The sequence below is a fragment of the Podarcis bocagei genome, assembly GCF_964188305.1.
Source record: "Podarcis bocagei genome assembly, chromosome: 8".
Taxonomy (NCBI): Eukaryota; Metazoa; Chordata; class Lepidosauria; order Squamata; family Lacertidae; genus Podarcis; species Podarcis bocagei.
In genome coordinates, this window is record NC_138133.1 from 44,720,638 (window position 1) to 44,736,346 (window position 15,709).

At 41.5% G+C, this 15,709-nt stretch overlaps 1 protein-coding gene across 11 annotated transcripts in view; it reads left to right on the plus strand.

The window, feature by feature from the left end:
- Positions 1 to 15,709, plus strand: part of DLGAP1 (DLG associated protein 1) — a 299,603-nt gene that overhangs the window by 148,148 nt on the left and 135,746 nt on the right. For 10 of the 11 annotated variants that reach the window (XM_081205568.1, XM_081205563.1, XM_081205566.1 and 7 more), the window contains one exon: positions 12,804 to 12,915. The gene's annotated coding sequence lies outside the window, so the exon portion shown is untranslated. Of the gene's footprint in view, positions 1 to 5,514; positions 5,535 to 12,803; positions 12,916 to 15,709 lie in introns of those variants that run through there. The other variant, XM_081205564.1, reaches the window with a different exon arrangement.

Genomic DNA, 15,709 nt, shown 5'->3' on the forward strand with positions numbered 1-15,709 from the left:
TTCAACTTCTCCATGGTCTATCCTGGAAAAGCCTGGCTCAAGTAAGTGAAGCAGTCACCATCCTTGTCCAGAGCCTTGGTGAAATGCTTGATTAAGCCGAGCTTGATGTGCAGTGGTGGGAAGAGTATTCTGTCTCTGTCTACCAGAGGGTCGTTGATGACGTTCCTTTCTTTGCAAGGCACCAATTCCTCCTGCACAGACCAGTCCTTCTTCGTGTAATGCTGAGCACGATCCCTCCTATCCCACATGCACAGAAAACATGGGTACTTGGTGAAGCCAGACTGTTGTCCCAACAAAAAGTTCACCATCTTCAGGTCAACACAAATAAACCATTTATGCTGATCATAACCAATTTTCTCCAGCACATACTTCACCGCTTCATAGTTCTCCTTCAGTGTACTCGAGTGAGCCAGGGGTATAGAGGCAAACTGGTTGCCGTTGTGTACCAGAACACATTTCAGTGATTGCTTGCTGCTGTCAATGAACAGTCTCCAATCTTTGGGTTCGTACTGTGGCACTCCAAGCTTGAGCAAAAGCTGCGCAATATCTGCACAGTACACCAAGTCCTTCTCTTCTGAGAAAAAACGGAGGTACTTTTGATGCCTGTTGCGGAAGAAGCTGATGCGAGCACTGTCAGAGAGGAGGTTTTTTCCCTTCAATCTGGATGCCAACAATTCGGCAGAGTCCTTTGACAAGCTGAGGTCGCGAACTAGATCATTCAACTCCTTTTGGGAAAATGGATGTGGAGCATCATCTTCAAGAACCACTTCTTCTTCTTCATGTCCTTCAACACTGGAGGCATCTTCGTCACTAATGTCAGGAAGGTCTCCGAAGATAGGCACTGGAATTTCATCACAATGAGCTACAGGACGACGTGCTGATTGAAGATCAGGATACTTGAGGCTGCTCCGGTTCTTTCTGTTGATCTCAGCCGCACCAATTTATGGAAGATTTCGAGGTTTTATGACTTCAAACTGATCCCTTTTCGACATAATCACCCAGAACTATCGGACCTGAATACTTCTTGTCATTAAAATGATCATTTCCAATCAAAACAATTATTCGACATGGTATTTTACCCCCACCAACTTCTTCTAAAATGCTCCACACAAGCGTACTTGTGAACAAAAACGTAAAAAAACGACATGTGGCCATAGCTCAAAAACTTGACCTGATTGAGCAAAACCAATGTGATTTTTGGATTCAGCACATCAGATTCGTCCTAAATCAACTGAAAAAACGCAGACAATAAATTTGTTGTTGACCAGTGGAGAGCTGGTGTCCCTTAATAAATATATCCTTATGATGATGCATAAAGCTGCTAAGACAGGAGACCTACATAGATTTTTACATGTTATAATCTATACTGAGAAATTATATGTATCTTTTCCTGGTTTGTGTTTTACTATCAGCTTTGTAGTAGTCCTGGTGTCTCGAATCTCGTACATCCTTAAGGATTGTTATGAAACATGGTGATTTAGACATGTATAGTATGTGTATGACTTATCTGCTTTTTGTAGATTGTTAATAATGTCACGTTTTGCACTTTCCTGTGCTAGCAGTTTGCAAGATTTAGTAGTGAATTAAAAAAAAATGTTTCAGTAAAAACAGTAATTAATATTAAGTTTTATTAACCTTTCCTAGCCACACCTGTGTGTCTATCTGTCACTCTGGATCAGTTTATTCTAACAGATCTTATAATTGCCCTTTCAAACATTTAGAACCATCTAGTTCATTTACATGATGATTCGGCAAACCATCTTTATCCCACCCTTGTAGCAAGCATTTTGGAACATTGCATTGGATTCCTCTAGTGCAGAGTTGCATTATTCTGAGAAATCTGAAAATGACTGAGTGGCTGTTTTTACAGTTCCTTTGTCTATTGCATGTAATAAATTATAATATGTATAATATAATACTCTGGCCAATAAACTACTGAGTAGAAGGCATAATAACATGGAACCTCAGAACAGAAGTAAGTAGATAGAAGAGGGCTTTTAATATCCCCTTCCTGCAACTTTCTGTGCCATTCTTAGCCTGTTCTAGAGAATCCTCCACCAACTCTATGTAGAGGCTTTTCAGAGGGCTGCAACAGGAAGAGGAGTCGGGACATTTCTTTTCCACGAACTTCCTAATATTCACAGTTCTCAATATCCAAGTAAATATGTTTTTGGAGAAGGGCAGTAGCTAACTGGTAGAGCACAGGTTTTGTATGCAAATGGTCCACAGTTAAGTCCCCATCATCTCCAGAAAGGACTGGAAAAGATCTCTATTGGAAACCCTGGGCAGCTGCTGCCACACAGTGGAGATAATTCTGAGCTAAATGGAATAATGGCATGACTCAGAATGAAGCTGCTTCCTGTGTTCAGTTGCACTCAGAAAACCCTGAATTTATAATTACAGTTAAATGGCGGGGGGGGGGGAGCATTCCTCAGTGCATTCATTTGCTCATATATCTTTTGCAAAATTATTTCTGTGGTCCATTTGGTGACTTTACTGATACCACTGTAAGCATCTAGATAACAGCTTCTAGATAACCTTTTCAAAGAACATATCTACCCATTGATTGAATCTCTTTTAATACCACACATTGCCAATTTACTGAGTCCACTCCAGCTAAAGTTCCCTTACACTTGACTGCACAAGATGCAGTACATGCACCATTCAGAAATTGCTTGGAGATATTTTTGTCAGCGATAATATTATCAACAAGATTTTTTATTTTAAAAACAGGGGGGAAAGAATCAGCCTTGCTATTTAGTCTCTTTATTGGGATATTAGTGGACTATTTAATCTATTAATAGCTAATTAGGGGAAAGCTAATAGCCTTCTGTTGCACCATAATGAGGAAAGTAATAAAATAAAATGGATGGAGGCAAATCCTGCAGATTCTTTAACAATTTAGCTCCTGGGCTTTTCATGCGAATACACTTGATACAGACCTTAGTAATATCTTCAGATGTTACTGAGCCTCTGTTACACTTCTAACCACTAACCACCTTTTTAAAAGAAACACTTTCAATGTTTACTAGCATTCCCTATTTTTATCAGATATGTAACTTTTTCTCAATATAGATTTTCTTGACTGTATCATAAGGTATTAGTGAGGGGCTGAGCAATCCTCAACCCAGCTGAGAACATGACAGGAGGCAGTTCTTTTCATTACTCTTTGTTGTGCCTGCTCCAGGCTGGCATAGTTAGTGGGCCCAGTTGGTGACCTCTCTGAGGGGAATGGAGTGCTTAAGATCCAGGAGATCTGTGGCTAGTCCTATTCTACTTCACCGCGTAACAGCCCAGTTTGGGGCCCTCTGCTTCCTATTGCTGGTGGCAAGATTCCCCGTGGTATCATTCCATCCACCGTGCTTTCCATGGTGTCAGTGGCCAGGAAAAAGATCATGGGGCTAGGATTGCAGACTGAATCTACCTACTTGATGCCTTCAGTTATTCATTTTTCTGTATAATAAGAATTATGCACAGTGCCTTTATCCTACATGTCTGTTTCAATAGCTTTATAACTATATTTCTAGGGTTATTAAGTCTTTTGCTATGCTTCAGTTGATCCTGTTGACCCACTCTATTCGTATGAGCTAATATATCACCACACTCCCACTTGTGCATTCATGTTTCTTGAGACAAGGGGGCAAGGATATGTGTGCCCATGGTGCACTTTTTGATGTATAAGGTCTGTGTTCCTTGGTAGGCCTTATGTAGTCTTCGTGGTGTGCAATATTTTGCTGCAAGTTACATCAGAATCCTATTCTGCTCGTGATGGTAGCTGGGAATGCAATGGAAGGGGCTGCTTTCTGGCTCTTGGTTGACTCCAGTGAGTGTTTTGCTTATATGAAGAAAAGGGAAGCAGCAGCACCTTTTTAGTAGGTATAAAGTTATTCTATCTTCAGTTGTTAGAACAAGCATCGAATTCTAACTTTCATTCTTTTCCTGCCATTCTGCTAACTTGGCCAAGTCCCCCCAACTCCACCTCTTCTGCTGTTGGAATCCCAGCAGCCAAAAGTATTGTTACATCCTCCTCCCTCCAGCATAGCATTGGATTCCACTAGTACAGGGGAATCCTGTCTTGCATATTGGGTGTAGCTTGAGGATAAGATCATATGATCAATCAATATATACAAAATCACTAGCGGACTTTATACCAGTTACTTAAAATAAAATAATATAAAATAAAAACGCTTATTCTTTAGCTTTGGCTGACAGTGCAATCCTAAATATGTCTATTCCATAGTAAGCCCCATTGAATTTAAGGGGACTTTTGCCCAGGTAAGTGGCTAAAAGACTGCAACCTTAAAAATCTAGTGGACTTAAAGCCATCTGTCCTATGCCAGCTTGCTCAATTTACTCACAATTTTCCCTTAATCAGTTAGTGATGATGAATGTCTCCTGTGAATTCATAATAAGAAATCTATCTAATAACATAATCATGATTTTAAATGCCTTATTAACTACTCCATTACTTAAGATTCAATCAGTGTTTTCCAGGATTTTTTTAAACCAATAATTATTCACCTATTTAAACACACAAAAATATTCAGTCTCTTTTCTTTAGTAAATCATAAAATAATGTTATTAATTCTATAGTTAAATGCCCATACTAGTATTTGCAGACATGCAGTATGCTGAGTTGCTGGGGAAAGTTGCTGTGCTCACTGGGCCTGAGCTGTTTTGTTTCTTTGAATAAAGAGTTAACTTTACTGACACCTTGTGAGTTATTCCTGACCCACTCTGAACTCCCTTCTTGACATGAGGGGAAAGTTCTTGGAAAGTGCAGCATAAATAGAAGAGGAAGTGGAAGGCGCTTTGTCCTTAGACTGTGAGTGCAGTCTAGTTTCCCTAGTACTGGGACAAATATGCCCATGCTTGTTATTGGATAGGTTGGGGAAGGTTGTTAGAAATGTTGGGGTTGTGAGGCAAATGAATAGTACCCTATTGTTCTGACCTTCTTACCTCATGTAAGATGCCACTGTAGCTGTTGCCATGCAAAAATCTGCTTGAACCAGAAATGCTGGAGTTGGAAATGTGTGTGTGTGCACGCGCACGCGCGCACACACACACACACACATATATATATATTCTCCCTCAAATAATTATAAGAGATGAATTAAGGACTCCAACCTTTTGTGGTAGAAGCCCCTGGCTTACAGAAACAAAATAAAAATCTAGTGACGTTACCAAGCAAGCCTTATTCAGTCATCTATATTTGGCTTCTTTTCTAAATTCCATTCGTTGCCATGGCAAAGTAAGCTCCAGCGATATTTTCCCCCCCCCCTCGATTCTCTGGCTGAGAAGCTTTTCTTCATGTCCTTTGTGACACACAATGGATGTACAGTATACAAATTTAGCATTAAAGGGCAAGAACACAGGAGGTGGGGGACGGTGAAGCATGGTTAACAACAGGGGCATGTTCCAAATACAGCCTTTTGAAATGCAACAAACTTAAGTGATTTTGAGCCAATGAAAACATATGGGAAATGATGTGTTACAGCTTGTGTGGGATTGCACCACTTCAGCACACTGGTGTGGTACGTGTGTTGTTTTTTATATCAAAAGCTCCCTGCACTTGAGCAGCTTGTGTCTTGGAGCAAATACAGCTTGTTTTGTTCATGTCCAGGGGGATTTGCAATGGAGATGTCTTCAAATGTGCAGTCTCCACCTAAATTCTGAGGAGTCAAGAGCTCTGGCAGACAATACCATGTGCTTTTCCCACTCATTGTTTCAGTCATATGTTCACTTTGCACATGAAACTGAGAAGGCACACACATATTCTCACATGGGTATATGAGGCAGCTTAACTGTATCACAACCATGTTTTAACATGTATGTCTCGAACATAAACTTTAGAAGGTTTCTAACCTGTAGAATATGAGCACATGTTAAAAATACAGTGGGTGGAGGTTCTTCCTAGTGAAGTCTAACTGGATGACAAAGGATTTGACCTGACAGTGATGAATTAATTACAGTGGAAGTCTTCTTCTGCCCCAAGCAAAAACTCTTAAATCTGCCTTGATTTAGTAAAGGTAAAGGTAAAGGTAAAGGGACCCCTGACCATTAGGTCCAGTCGTGGACGACTCTGAGGTTGTGGCGCTCATCTCGCTTTGTTGGCTGAGAGAGCCAGCGTATAGCTTCTGGATCATGTGGCCAGCATGACTAAGCCGCTTCTGGTGAACCAGAGCAGCACATGGAAACACTGTTTACCTTCCCACCGGAGCGATACCTATTTATCTACTTGACTTTGATGTGTTTTCGAACTGCTAGGTGGGCAGGAGCTGGGACCGAGCAATGGGAGTCACGGGGGTTCGAATCGCTGACCTTCTGATCTGCAAGCCCTAGGCTTCGTGGTTTAACCCACAGAGCCACCCATGTCCCCCTTGATTTAGTAGCTGGTCTTTATTGAAAGGTGGAACTAGCATTCACATGTAATGTGTGTGGGACTTTATATCTTTGATTTCGGCTTACTATAGTGTATGCTGATGGCAGAGCCATAGCCAGCTTTCCTTACAATGCAGAGCTTCCACCTTTCTAAATGGTCTTCAAAGAAATGAATGGGGAAACCGTGACTTTTGTCATAGCCAGCAAAAAAACGTCTGCCAGGCACCTGTGGATAATGTAATGTACAAACTGTAGGCGTCAGAAATGTATAAGCTGAATAAGAACAATTATTTTGGGGTTTGGAAACTCACCTACTTCTGTAATGAATAACTCCCTTAAATAAATAATGTCATTAAGGTAATGATTCCACTTTAAGCCCCCTACAGCTCTCATGGTCATTCTGTAAAAAGGGAATATATTGCGGGCTGTTTTAAGTATGGTAAGGCTGATAGTCTTCTTGAAAAATCCTTCTGAAGCCAGCCTCTCTCATCAATTCAGTTTACCCTTGCATTCGTCTTCTTAGTTATTTCCTTCTTGTTCTTCTCTCTTCTCTGAGCCTTGAGGTTTCCATTGCTGTCTCTTTCACATTCCCTCCACCTGCCTCTGTTCAACGGAGGCCTCTCCCTGAGCCAGGCTGTGTCTTGAAGTGCTTGCCTAATTAGCACTCTGCATGTGCCGCAGGAAGAGCACAAAAGGAAGAACTGATTAGAGGAGCACTTGGCATCTGGAGAGGACCTGATCAAGGAAGAGCCTGACCTTGCAGTGCAGGGAGGCTTGCTGCAGGCCCTTGACTCTTAAGGGAATGCCTCTGCTAAAGGGGCAGATCATATAATACATCAGCAGTGAAAATATTCATCATAAAATCATGAGCCTTGTGATTGAATCATGGATACTGGCAAGGATGAAGGTCCTAACAGGTTTGTGATTCAGCTTATTTTCCCAGTTAACAGATGGTAGCTGCAGGATTTTAATAACACATTTTGTACTGTGAATCTTTAGTGAAGCAATTCAGCTCCTATATGAACAAATTACCACATCAAGTTATTGTCTCCTGCTAGTGAAGATGGAGTGAAATACATTTCAGCTTTAGAGGAGCGTGTTCCCATGCTTAGTGAATGATGGAGAGCTAAATAGGAATACTGTTGGAAACAAACCAACATTTGAAGTTATTTAATCTTAATTCCAAATGACAACGTGAGTCTTGAGGTTTCTTTACTGCAATCTTATACTTGTCATCCATGAGCAATAACTTGTGATTCCTTCTGGTGGCTTTGTTCAAAGGAAAGCAACACAGTCTAAATCTGAGGTGCACTTCATAATCAGTTGTTTGGAGGAGGGGTTTGGTAAAAGTTTTGTTTCTGTATTGTGCCAGCAAATTTTTGCCAAGTAGATATTGTAACAATGAGTTCTCATAATTAAAAAAAATAAAAAGTCCAGTTCCCCCCATAAAGCTTCCATCAAGAATTGAAGAGTTGCCGCTACCTTGCATAGCTGAATGACATATAACTAACTGATGTCAGTAATTTTCTGATGCCAGAAGATGACAAATCACTTTTCTACAATACTCTTCTCTTGACAAGAGAATTGCTGCAGCAGATTATTCATGTAAAGAGAGATGCATGTGAATGCTGAAGCCTCCAAATTACTAAGCCACCCAGGTACCTTCCTTATTATTGTTATTGTTGTTGTTTAGTCGTTTGGTCGTGTCCAACTCTTCGTGACCCCATGGACCAGAGCATGCCAGGCACTCCTGTCTTCCACTGCCTCCCACAGTTTGGTCAAACTCATGTTAGTAGCTTTGAGTATATGTGCTGCCGAAGTGAACACCTCATGTTAGTAGCTTTGAGAACACTGTCCAACCATGTTGTCCTCTGTCGTCCCCTTCTCCTTGTGCCCTCAATCTTTCCCAACATCAGGGTCTTTTCCAGGGAGTCCTCTCTTCTCATGAGGTGGCCAAAGTATTGGAGCCTCAGCTTCACGCTCTGTCCTTCTAGTGAGCACTCAGGGCTGATTTCCTTAAGAATGGATAGGTTTGTTCTTCTTGCAGTCCATGGGACTCTCAAGAGTCTCCTCCAGCACCATAATTCAAAAGCATCAATTCTTCGGCGATCAACCTTCTTTATGGTCCAGCTCTCACTTCTATACATCACTACTGAGAAAACCATAGCTTTAACTATACAGACCTTTGTCAGCAAGGTGATGTTTTTGTCCATGGAGTTTTCTTGGCAGGGATACTGGAGTGGCTTGCCGGTTCCTGCTCCAGGTGAATCACGTTTAATCAAAACTCTCCACTATGACCTATCCATCTTGGGTGGCCCTGCATGGCATAGCTCATAGCTTCTCTGAATTATTCAAGCCCCTTCGCCACGACAAGGCAGTGATCCATGAACAATGCCTCTAACATATCCAGTGGGTGGAAATGGGCCACAATTTTAATTTCCCACATGCCACTGAGCAGTGCTATATTGGGGACATTGTAGAAAATTAAAACGCTGGCTTGCAGACCCAGACACCTGATGTGGAGGAACTAGGGTGGGCATCAGCAGGAGTGGACCCTGCTGGGGCACTGGGACTCAACAGGTGTCCAAGGATGCTGGTTATTCATTCATTCATTGGTTCATTATTGACCTGGCCTTCATCAAAGAAGGTGACGTTATACCAAATATAACATCAAACTATTGAAGCTAAGTATAAGGCAATTCCAATAAAAGCTTTAAAATCTATTAGTGGTCCAATTCATTGCCAACCCACATCATTCAAAGCCTGGCTAAAAAGCTAAGTAAACTAATCAGGGTTGGGGCCAGCTGGATTTCAAGAGGGAGGACAATCTCAGTGGTGACTTAGAAGGCCCTTTCTTGAGCTGTAGAGATACAAAGCCTGTTCAATTATGGACTAGTAAGTAGGGCATCCACAGCAGATCTTAATGCCTTAGCAGGATGATACACCCTGATAGACTTCTGCAGGTAGCTGGCAGCAGTTTTTGATGCCAAGTCTGCCTTGCTTCTCCAAGTCTAACTCCCATCTTAGTTAGCTTCTTATTTCTTAATTCCATACCTTCTTGAGGCTTTTCTTGTGACTCTGCCTGTACCATTTATTTTTCAACCAGGTACTGTATCTTCTTCCTAGATTATCTACTGCTTTCCTTCAGCTACCCTTAGTGTGTCATACTTCCTAGATCCCATTTCCCATAACCTTCCTAAATCTTAATCTCCACACCCATCAGGCATTCTTCCCCTCATCTTGTCATCTGCACATAAACTTCATTCTGATGTCCTTCTATTGCTAATGCCTAACAAGGCAGCAAGGATAATATTCATAAAGAGGATATTGTGGTCTTTGAGTTCAAAACATATGCTTTCAAAATCTTGACACCTGGAAATTAAAATACTGAGCACTAAAATACAGTAGATTTGTACTTCTTTTCCAATTGTCTCCTTGTTCCAGGACCTTGATTGTTAGCTCCACTCATATTTTCAAGTTAGAACTTTCTACTTAGGTAGAGGCTGAAACTAATGAGGTAACTTCTTATTAAGGTAGGTAGAAAAGTATAAATCAACCTATATGACAAATAGAATTTGAATTTCCACTGCTATTTGGATCCCTTCCAATTGGGATTCAGGCCTCATCATGGGACTGAAACTGCCTTGGTCGCACTGGTTGATGATCTCCGGTGAACTAGGGACAAAGGTGAAAGTTGTTTCCTAGTTTTGCTGGATCTCTCAATGGCTTTTGATACCATCGACCATATCCTTCTGGACCGTCAAGAGGGGCTGGGAGCTGGGGGCACTGTTAGACAGTGGTTTTGCTCCTTCCTCCTGGGCCCTGTTCAGAAAGTGGCGGGGGGGATGAGTGTTCAGACCCCTGGGCTCTCACTTGTGGGGTGCCTCAGGGTTCTGTCCTCTCCCCCATGCTTTTCAACATCTACATGCAGCTGCTGGGAGAGATCATCAGGGGTTTGGGCTGGGTGTTCATCAGTATGCGGATGATACCCAGCTGTACCTCTCTTTCAAATCAGAACCAGTGAAGGTTGTGAAGGTCCTGTGTGAGTATCTGGAGGCGGTTGGAGGATGGATGGCGGCTAACAGATTGAGGTTGAATCCTGACAAGACAGAAGTACTGTTTTTGCAGGACAGGAGGCGAGCAGGTGTGGAGGACTCCCTGGTCCTGAATGGCCCTGAATGGACCAGGTGCGCAGCCTGGGAGTCATTTTGGACTCACAGCTGTCCATGGAGGTGCAGGTCAATTCTGTGGCCAGGGCAGCTGTTTACCAGCCAGAGTGGTGCATGCTCTAGTTATCTCTCACTTGGACTACTGCAATGTGCTCTATGTGGGGCTACCTTTGAAGGTGACCTGGAAACTACAACTAATCCAAAATGTGGCAGCTAGACTGGTGACTGGGAGCAGCCACTGAGACCACATAACACCAGTCTTGAAAGAGCTACGTTGACTCCCAGTACATTTCCAAGCACAATTCAAAGTGTTGGTGCTGACCTTTAAAGCCCTAAACCATGGGTAGGCAAACTAAGGCCCGGGGGCTGGATCCAGCCCAATCGCCTTCTAAATCCGGCCTGCAGATGGTCCAGGAATCAGCGTGTTTTTACTTGAGTAGAATGTATCCTTTTACTTAAAATGCATCTCTTGGTGATTTGTGGGGCCTGCCTGGTGTTTTTACATGAGTAGAGTGTGTGCTTTTATTTAAAATGCGTCTCTGGGTTATTTGTGGAGCATAGGAATTCATTCCCTCCCCCCCAAAAAATATAGTCCGGCCCCCCACAATGTCTGAGGGACAGTGGACTGGCCCCCTGCTGAAAAAGTTTGCTGACCCCTGCCCTAAACGGCCTCAGTCCAGTATACCTGAAGGAGCATCTCCACCCCCATCGTTCTACCCAGACACTGAGGTCCAGCGCCGAGGGCCTTCTGGTGGTTCCCTCGCTGCGAGAACCCAAGTTACAAGGAACCAGGCAGGGGGCCTTCTCGGTAGTGGCACCCACCCTGTGGAACGCCCTCCCACCAGATGTCAAAGAGAAAAACAACTACTTGACTTTTAGAAGACATCTGAAGGCAGCCCTGTTTAGGGAAGCTTTTAATGTTTAACAGACTATTGTATCTTAATATTTTGTTGGAAGCTGCCCAAAGTGGCTGGGGAGACCCAGCCACATGGGTGGTGTATAAATAATAAATTATTATTATTATTATTATTATTATTATTATTATTATTATTATTATTATTATCATCATCATCATCATCATCATCATCATCATCATCATCACCACTTTGTAGATGTGCTTTGGGGTTTGGTCAAATTGCGATAAGCTCAAATATGAAATATTCCACACATATGCAAAATATTAACTTTCCCTGATATATATGCTGATCCAAATCAAGTGATTTACATTAGGGTCCACTTTGTTCTTTTGAAAGAAGAAACTGTCACAGTGAAGAAGCTAATAATGTGATTCATTTTTCAATGAAGGTTAATGACTGCTTCATAATTTATATTTGGAAAGGAAAGGAAACTTGGGTCAGACTTTAAGCACATTTTGAACCAATAAAGTTCTTTGTATTCTTTATTAAAGCTAATAGCATTTCCCACCCATGTATAAAGCAAAGGCAGCATGGCAGCCAAGAGCACCCAAAATATCTTAAAATGGCCTTTAGAAACGAATGCAAATTATTTTGGCTTTTTTTCCCCAAAGGAAGATAGGTCAATTTCCCAGAAGCACAGCTTTTGAGAAGAGATCTACTTTGATATGAGCATATGGTGGGACTGAAAGTAAAATTTGATGTTTTGCATTTATTTTAAATCTGTTATCTGATTATTCTTATAGCAACCAAATTTAATCTAATCCTAGACCTCTTTCGTGTATTTTTAGTGGCAAATGAGTGGAGCAATGGGAAGCAGACTCCATGTTTAGTGGCAAATGAGTGGAGCAATGGGAAGCAGACCTGGGACCACATGGTTGGCAGTGCACACAGTTGAAGATGCTCAATTTATTATTTGCACTTTAAGCGTATATTATGATGCCCTGCCGCTGGTATTCAGAGGCGTAATGGCTCTGACAATGGAGGTGGAATATAGTCTTTGTGGCTAGTAGCCACTGAGAGTCATATTCCCCAGGAATCGTTCAACCTCTTGTTGAAGCCTCCTGAGGGAGAGAGTTACATAGTTTAGCTATACTAGGTGAGAGGTAAGCGTTGAAATGAGTTAATGTGCTCCAAATTGCCATCCTGTTGACACTTACCTAGAATTAAACACTTGAAATCAGCAGGGCTTACTTCTGAGTAGATGTGAATTATGATTGTGCTCCACATTTGTCTGAGTGGTGTCCTTTATTCCCATTATTATCACTAAATCTAAAGAATTCCTGATCATGTTTGTATTCAAGACTTTCTGAAGGCTGTGCTTTTCCCACTGTTTTAGATTCATCTTGTGCTGGAGAACATTCTTCGGTTCAAACAATTGAGAAGATTATTTTAAACCCATTGGAACAGAAGTCGGTGTATTGACCTCTACAGATTGCTACAAATGGCAGGTTTGTGCTGTTTTGATGTTTTAAAAAAATCATTGGATTTCATCCTGTTGCAGGTTGTTCATTTAGCTGTATGATTTAAAATGAAGAACATTTGGCTAATTAGAAGGCAGCTGTTCACTTAAGGAAATGACTCATAGAGGGATATTTATGGTACATAACTATTTTTCAAGCCTGTAGAAAGTCCAAAAGAAAAATGAAGAGTGGAGCAGATGTTTTGTTACAGCACTCATAATTATGTTACTGGAAAGTGAATTCTGGGTCCCACTTATTTTGACTATCTTATCTTTCAAAGCATAATAAAAAGCAGGAAAATCTCAAACATTAAAACGGCGTGTTTTGGATGTCCTTCACTTTCTTCATGGTTCTGTATTTTATGTAGCTCATCATCTCATAATTTCAAGTAATGAAAATTTTATTATCCATCACACTGTTAATGTTTAGAAACGTTGTGGTTTTGTCTCCTCACATTTCTGGTTTTAGGTCTTCTCAATTCCCTGCCCCAATGTTTTTTAAAAACATGTGGTATTAAAAAAAAAAGATAAATATTTTAGATATATACTTGCCCTGATCTAACTAGATGAGTGTGTGGAAACATCTCCTCTAGAAATGAGAAGTCTCTATGGAAGTGGATGCTATCCATGTAATGGCTGGCTGAATCTAGAACCTCAGTGGATTTGGATCTACAAATGCAGTCTGTTCAAGGAGCTTTCATCACTGACTATGTCATTTCTTTGTTCTGGGATACTGGCAATTGAATCTAGGCATGTGTCCACTGTGAATGGAGGGATGATTTGAGTAGCATTCATGGGAGTTAACACACTCTCCATTAGTTCAAGTCATTGAATTCATCATGTAATCCCCTAGGTTTTCTTTAACCATAGCCATTGAATGCTCATGCAGTGAAATGACTAAGATAATAAACAATGAGCTGAGATGTTCCTGATTCAGATTGGAACAGTGATATGAATTCACTGGGAGGCCTTAGGCTGTTTCATACGTTACCTCAGTAGTGTGGGGGTTACTGTGACCTGGCTTCTCCATTCACCCTAGCCCCACTGCTGTTCTTGTAACAGCTGAAGGATAAGAATATGTGTGTGTGATTGACATAATTACTTGCCATGTGCGTGTCACCAGTTCCAGGGTTGTTCTGAAAACAAGCAGGATGATGACTGCTGCTATTAAGCACCCACTCTCCAATGATTATGCTTGTTAATAAAATAGTGCAATAGTAAGCCAGTAAGAGGATAGTATAGAAAATATTGTGTTGCTTTTCCTGAATTCTTGAGCAATGAGCTTTATATACTCGAAACTATGAGACAATAGGACCAAGGGCGAAGATGGAAATTTAATTACTTTTGTTGTCTTTTTCTGACTCACTTCTGCAAAGCCATATGTTGTAAATAGTGGCTGCTAATTTAAGACTTGTAAGACCATTGAAGTGCTATCTTCTGCAAAGTAGCACTCTAGACTATTAGACTACTGAGCAGTTCCATTTAATTTTGTCATATTCTTATGTAAGGATAATGCTTTTATATGTTTTTGAAATTGTGAACAATTCTATTTATATGTAAGCTTTAAAAATGTAGAAGCATACAGAAAGCACCCCATACAATTTCCTTTTTATCTGACGTATCCCACTTGTCCTATTCAAGGAAACAGAGTAAATGTAATGATGGGGAGAATCAGAAAAGAGTAACGTGAAATGGAAGGGGTGGAACCCCCCCACCCTGGAAAAAGCCCACATCGTGCCAGTGAACTGTCACAGAACTGTAACTCGCTGTTTAAGACAGTATAGAAACTCCAACACTTTCAGTATAGAAGCTCCAACACTTTGACCCTGTCTTGAGACAGGCCTTCTCCAGGGGGCTGTGAGGGATATATACCCAGTGCCTAAGCCAAATCCAATTTACATCTGGAATCAATAAAGTTGTGGCCAATTTCAAAACCCCAGAAGTTTGTCTTGTCCAGTTTGTTCCCTTCTTGGCTCAGGCCTCGCTCCCTGCAGGGATAGATCACTGCGAGTAGATCCACAGTGGGCACCATAACTTTCAGCCTAATGTTGGTAAAGGCCTGTGAGACCTATTCCTTGAGATTGTTTCTCTGCACCTGACTGCCTGAAGTTTCCACTGTCAGCTGCGGGATTTCTCTTTCCTGCTCCCTATCCAGATGGACTAGTGGCACAGTATAAGCTTACTTCCATTCCAGGCTATCCTTGGCCAAGGGGAGGGAACTAGGCCATATCCTATTGTCTCCTGTCCCTGGCTACATTCAGCTTAGAGCTCCAAAGTGGTAAGCAAAAAGGATCAGGGCAATGCTAGTCATTGCATAGTGACCTTGTGAGACCTGCCCATTTGCTCACCTTGCACTGGCATGTTATGCAGTGAATGGCCAGGGACAAGAGGGTGAGTGCTTCCAGATCACTGTATAGTGACTTGGCAGAGCCAAAATTCACAACATAAGCAAATGGTTCTATTACCAAGGTTTCAATATCATAGTGTGAAGAGGTGTTGCCACATCTCAATGCCACTAGGTTCCTTAATTTCTCAATCTGCCCAAGTTAGGAGACAGGTTGCGAAGTCTTTCTTTCTAACCTAATTGGTTGGCTTACCGTTATGCTCAGATCCAAAAGTGATTATCTTCTTGCTATGAGTTTATGAGTATTGGCGTAACTTTTGTATTCCTGTTAGGGATGCTGCAAGAATTTGAGCAGAAAGAATAACAAAAGTGAGCACCTCTGATTGAAATCTTGTGAGCAGGGTAGAGGTGCAATCAGGGTTGTGCTCACTTCCAACCT